Genomic DNA, 6,379 nt, shown 5'->3' on the forward strand with positions numbered 1-6,379 from the left:
GTTCTGGAGATGGGAATGTCACTGAGGTTTCCAGTCTGTTTGATATTTGGGATTGTATTTCATCACTTCCTGCATGTTGAAAAATCTCTTGGTTAACGTGAGTTTTAAGCAGAACTGGTGAGATCCTGGGCGAGCACATGCAAGGGAAGTTGTGGAGCAAAAAGATGTGAGGAGGAGCCTTTGCTGTGGCTCCCAAACCAGAGGTTGCTATGTCCCTGTGGAGGCCCCTCTGCCTTCCAGAGGCTCTGTGTCTGCCCTGCTCTGAGCAGGACTGAGCCTTCCTTGCATGGTGGATATTTAGTGGCACAGGTGTCTTTGAGATGAATGTTTTCATATGTTTAAGAACATATATGAAATATGGGGATCTGAGTGCTGAGATACTGAAGTTGCAGCGTGTTGGTGCAGGCAGTTTCCTGTCTTTTGAGGTGCTTGGGTTTGGTTGTGTTCATTCTGGTGAAAGCACATTCTTTCACCCCATTTTAGTGCAGCTTCCAGTGATGCCTTGTCAGTGTGGGATGTGCAAAGCTGTTGGGTTTCACCCCCACCTCCTTTTGTTCTCAATGATCTCTTTTTATTCAGAACACAGTAAAATTAGTATCTACGCAGAACTGCTTGATTTTTACAAATTCAATGGAAAAATGAGCTCAAAGCATCAAGCAAAGCTTTGAAAATAACTAACTTCATTGTATTAGAATGGAAAATGCATTCCCTACTTACTAGTGGCATTTGGAAATAGGCTATGGAAAAACTTTCTGAGTGGGATAGTGTAGTAGTGCTTTAACCCTGGAGAACCTGTGCCTGAACCTGGGTAGGAAATTATGGGGAACTCTCATACCCCAGGTTCCAACCCATATTCCCTGCCAGGAGAGGTGGGTTGTGCTCCTGCTGTGTGTGTCTGTGTGTCTGGCTGTCCTGCTGCTGCCGTGACACCCAACCAGGCAATAACAGAGTTTGAGTAAGGGAAACATTGGCCAGGTGAGGGCCCTGCCTTGGGCTGCCTGTTTCCTTGAGTGCCAGAACCCTACAGAGACTTTCCATATGCCCCTGTGGAAGGGGCAGAGAGCTCTTCCTGCGGATTTTCCTTGGCTGTTCTGCACAGTAGAAGTTCAGGTGTTTAATTTGAGGACATGAAGTGCCTGCTGTTTGCGTTAACAGAATTGCATGTCTCACTCCAGTGGGTTTATTGGGCTCCCTCCCTCCCCTCCCGAGCTCCATGGCTTTTAATCATGTAAAGTGGAGACATTAGTTTTGCTGCGTTTTATTACAAAACCTTTGTTGCAATAAAGATGCTGCTAAATAAATTGAATTAAATGTTGGGTTTTTTTCCACCCTATTTTCAACTGTCTCTCTCCTTGATTTAGGAGAGTTTGTGTGTAATTAAATCTGTGCCCTCGTTGTGCTGTGGAAAGCAGCAGTGATGTGTGTTTGATGCACGTCGGGTGTTCCACAAAAGCATCTGCCATGGTTCCTGTCCCTTGTGGTTCGGGAGATGGATACCGGAATATCAGGAGGATCAGGCATTTCCTTGGCACAGCCGCGTTCCTTCCCCCGAGTGTTTCCATGTGAATGCTGGTCACCGCCCTCGGCAGCCACCAGCCGGAGCTGTCGCACCAGGGACTGCAGGACACGGCCTCACCGAGGTGGGACGAGTGCCACGGGGGAGGAACCTGTGTGAATGGAACGAGCAGTGCAAGGGAAGAGATGCCCCTTCCTGCAGTCACCTTGTGCTCAGCCTCCTGTTTGTGTCTCTGAGCAGAATGGGCTTTGCAGGCACCCCAGTTCCATGTAGTGCTGTCCCAGAAGGTCTGGCGGTGGCTCAAGGCAGATAAAATTCATGTTTTCATTCGTTCCTGGTTTTTCACCCCCAGAGAAGCACCCCCTCTTCAGGAGCTCTGCCCCATTCCTATACAAGGTTCCCAGTTTGCAATCCTTAGTGTGCATCTGTGGAGGCTTCTGAAGTGTGAGGGGAAGGAGTGAAGATTTAGCCAAGTCCTTTCAGACTAAAGGCATAGTATATTTTTCGTGTTTGGGGTCACAGTGCTGGTCTGAGACAGGATAACAGGAAAATCTTTCCTGGAAGAATTTAGGGCCTGAATACAATTAACCCTCCTGTCATCTTACAGGATGAATAACAAAACTTTAAATGGCAGCTGGGATTAAAGGGCTGTGTTTTCCTTCCCAGCATCAAGTCTTTTCTCAGGATAATAATTTTCCAGACTGCTCCTGCCAAACAGACCCATGGAGAAACACTGCTGGTTCAGTCGAGTTCCTCAGCACAGGCACCCAACACCACTGGACTGGCCCTACAGGGCTGCACATTTCCAAAATGAGGATTTCCTCTTGTAAAAGCAAACAGCAAGAGACTGCTCCAAGGTGAAAACCAGCAGCAAGGAAATGATGACCCAAAAGCAGCAAGGCAGGGACCTGTGGGAGGAAGGAGTGGTGGTGCAGGGGCGGGACTGCATTCCCTCCCTCAGCTCTTGGAGCCATGCTGTTTGCTTCCTGCTGGAAGAAAAGCCCTTTTGCTTTTCCAACAAAGATAGTTTGAACAATTTGCTTTCACCATTGCCCTCCCTCTTTTCCTTTCTATTCTACTTGCAATTTTGTTAGAAATAGATGAGTAAATACCGTGTACGTTTGTGTGGGAGCTGTGGTGGCTTTTGGTTTTATGATTTCCCCCCCAGCTGTGATTCATTGCTTTTTACATTTTTTAATCTATTCCCCCACACCCCCTCCTGCTTTCCCTGTCTCCTTGCAGCCCAGCAGCTGTCGTTATCAGTGAAATGACTTGACATTATTTTGCTGTACTTTGTTTCTATTCATTGATTTGTTGAATGAAAACTATTTATCTGGCACTGACACACGAGATTGGAGCCTTTCAAGAAGAGGCAACTCTGCAATATAATTTTGCTCCAAAATGAGCAGAGCAAGAGCTCTGTGTTAAACCAGCCCAGCTGAAATCCCTGGCCCCATGACGGAGCAGAAGCAGTGGCTGCACAGCCTACAGAAGTGGTGTATAGGAAAAGCATCTTTCTTTATCCTGCCTGCCCCTGGGAAGCCCTGCTGGGCTCTTGCCAGAGGCAAATGAGGGATTTCTCTAGAGCTGGGGATGCAGGGAAGTGCAGGAGGGGAGGCAGGTGCTGGGCAGCAGGTGTGCAGTGTCTGACTGGGGCTCCCAACATCAGGAGCATGTGGAGCGAGTCCAGAGGAGGCCATGGAGATGCCCAGAGAAGCTGTGGCTGCCCCATCCTGAAAGTGTTCAAGGCCAGGATAGATGGGCTTGGAGCAACCTGGGATAGTGGAAGGTGTCCCTGCCCATGGCAGGGGGTGGAACGAGATGATGTCTACAGTTCCTTCCAAATGAAACAGTCTCGAATTCTGTGATTCCAGGATTTTGTTTGGGTATAGATGAGTTGTTCCCTCGGCATGATGAGCACCACAGTGCTGGAGCACAGTCCAGACTTGCTCCTTTGCCTCCTGTCTTCTTTATCTGCTGTGAGTTCCTCCCCATTTCAATATCGGGCATCCAGGGAAAACCACCTTCTGGATCCCTCCTGTGATCCAGTAAGCCTAGGGAGAGAGTTGCACAGCTCCAAAACCAGCTGCCAGTGGCTACTGTGATTTTAGTTTAAAAAAACCCTGGGCACTGTTACCTCAAATGCCAGAAGCTGGTTCCCTGCCAGCGCTGCTCAGAAAAATCCCACCTCCTTGGCTCCATCAATACCATCCCACAGCTTGAAGGACAGGTTTTGCCTAGGGAATACGCTCTTGTTTGAGGGATTCAGGATCCCTTTTTCCCACAGAGCCCTGGCTCCTTTCTTCCCGGCACAATCAGCCCTCTTGCCGCTTTTCTTGCCTTTTCTTCCACCGCTTTCCCACATTCTGTTCACACCTTCATGAATATTCAGAGGCCATTGGCCATATGAAGCTATTGAGAGCTCTTGTTAACACTCCTCCTAATGACATGCACCTTCAATAGAAAACAAAAACACAGATAAGAGCTTGTTAGCGCAGACCCTTGTTCCCCACCTAACAAGGTTTCCATTGACTCGGACACTTGTGGTGACACATTGCTTGCTCTCACTGTTGCCTCTTTTGATTTGCGACTGGCTTTTACCGAGGGGGTTTTTTCCTTCTATTTTTTTCCCTTCCTTTTTTTCCCTTTTTAGATTTTTTTCCTTTTTCTTTTTTTTTTTTTTTTTTTTTTTTTTTTTTTTTTTTTTTTTTTATTGTGCGGTTTTAAGCTAATTAAGAAGAAGGTCAGGCTCCCGGAACAATGAGGAGCGGCGGCACAATGCGCGCCGGGAGCGGCGTGCGCGCAGCCCCGAGCGGCGGGCGAGGGCCGGGCTGCGGCGCCCGCGCCTGGGAAAGTTGTGCCGCGAGTGGCGCAGGAAGAGCCGAGCTCGGGTCAAGAGGTGATTAAAGCTCGGCGAGAGGCTCTGAAAAGGGGCTGGGACCACCCGCCGCGGTTCCCAAGGGCTCCCCGGGTCCCAGCCTGACTGGACATCCGCGGTGGCCAAAACAACACCCGCAAGGCCAGGCAATGGGGTGACTCCTGCAAAACTCGACATCATCTGTGAGATGCTCCCGGTGATGCTGCTCCCAGTTTATGGCCGATGTGCACGGAGAACAGAGCCGCACAGCCACATCCCCGGTCCCACCGTCTGCCGCGGGGCTTTTCCCTGGGACTGGAATCCCATCCGGCTTTGGCGACTCTTTTCTTCCCTCCTCCAGTCGTGCTTTGCCTCCCTCCCGCCGTCACGGAGATCTGCCAGGCTTTCATTAGCTGGGCCCACCCATTCGATGCCATGAGATGCCTGGCTTGTTGTTGTTGTTGTTGTTGGGTTTTTTTGGCCACACCTCATTATTCCTCCTATTATTAGGCTCTCGCGGCGTTGTTTGTCATCTTGTCAAGGCCCTGGAGTTTCTATGGATACTGGTCCCCTAAGTGGCCATGCTATCAATTAAGACAGCTCCATGTCTGAACTCTTCCAGGGGACTTTGTGAAGATTCACAGATAATTTTCCTGATTTCCCTGCAGTTCCTTACATAGCTGCATTTTCCCTTACCACCTCTTGGTCAGAGCTCAGCGTATTCAGGTTTTTCAAGCATCAAAAGGCAGGATTACCTGCTTGGCTAATAGAATTAGCTAGAGGATGATGGGGTTAATTGTAAATCACCAGATTTTATATATATAATTTTATATATATATATATATATATATATATATATATATATTTATGACACAGTGCAATAAATAAGCTATAATGAGATAATCATCATAGTGATGTAAAAGCACCAGCAACAAAAACTGCCATGGAATAAAAAGATAAATGCTTTATTATGCTTTTTTTTGGGCTCCCTGGGAAGAGGAAAAAGCCTCTTTTTCTTCCTCTTCATGCTCAGCTTAAGGACTGACAACTGTGCAAAGCTGAGAGGATGCTGAGCATTTCCTCTGAAAATAAGACTGCTGAAGGTTTCCATATAGAGCAATTTAAAATTGTTTTCCTTATGAAAAGCAGCATAAGCAAGCAAAATAAAAAGTATAGGATTTCCATTGGGAAAATTAGACAGAAGAAGATCGTGCTGGGTTGATCAGGATTTACTGGGACCAGGCTGAGCACAAGGAGCAGTTTTGCTGAGCACCTGGCAGTTTCTCACTCTCACTGTTCTTTGAACACCCAGTATGTTTCCTTGGATAAATTTGCTTCACCTACTGATTTTCTTTCATGGGCGTTCTGCCTCCATGCCTGTACCAGCTCATTTTTGCTCTCCCTGTGCAGGTGAGCAGATCAGGGGTGTGTTGCTGGAGCTCCCCCACTCTCACTCAGTCACTTCATTTTTCTGTATCTGTAACCATAAAATGTAGGTATTTAATAATTTCTCAGAAGTATCAAGAGGTTTCCAGCCTTTCAGCCAGAGAGGCTGAGCAGTGTTTGCATTTACTCTCTGGTGAGAATTAGTATCTGGGGGCAGGAGGCAGCAGGGAAAAAGTCTTTGATTTGGATTTGAGTTCTGGCTGGTGATTATGATTCTTTATATGCTCTAAACCAGTTTATCTCTCCCTAGGTGGATGTGTGCTGCCAGCAGTGTGATAATATCCATTGAGGGCTGCCCAGAGGTACAAGGAATAAACCCATCCGTTATTAGCTAATACAGGAAAGTGATTCGATATGGGTCTCAGAAGCTGGAGTAGATAAATAGGATGATAAATGTTGGCATTAGCAGACGTGACTGACTCCTCTGTCTCTGTGATTTGGTAGTGCCCAGTAATTAAATAGTTGGAGTTTAATGTATTTTAAACTAGAGCTGCAGCCTGTAAATCACAGAGATTATGCTCTTCCCTGCTGTGCACTCTCTGGGTCGGGAGGAATTCCCA

Source organism: Agelaius phoeniceus, chromosome 13 (genome assembly GCF_051311805.1).
Source record: "Agelaius phoeniceus isolate bAgePho1 chromosome 13, bAgePho1.hap1, whole genome shotgun sequence".
NCBI classification, from domain to species: Eukaryota; Metazoa; Chordata; class Aves; order Passeriformes; family Icteridae; genus Agelaius; species Agelaius phoeniceus.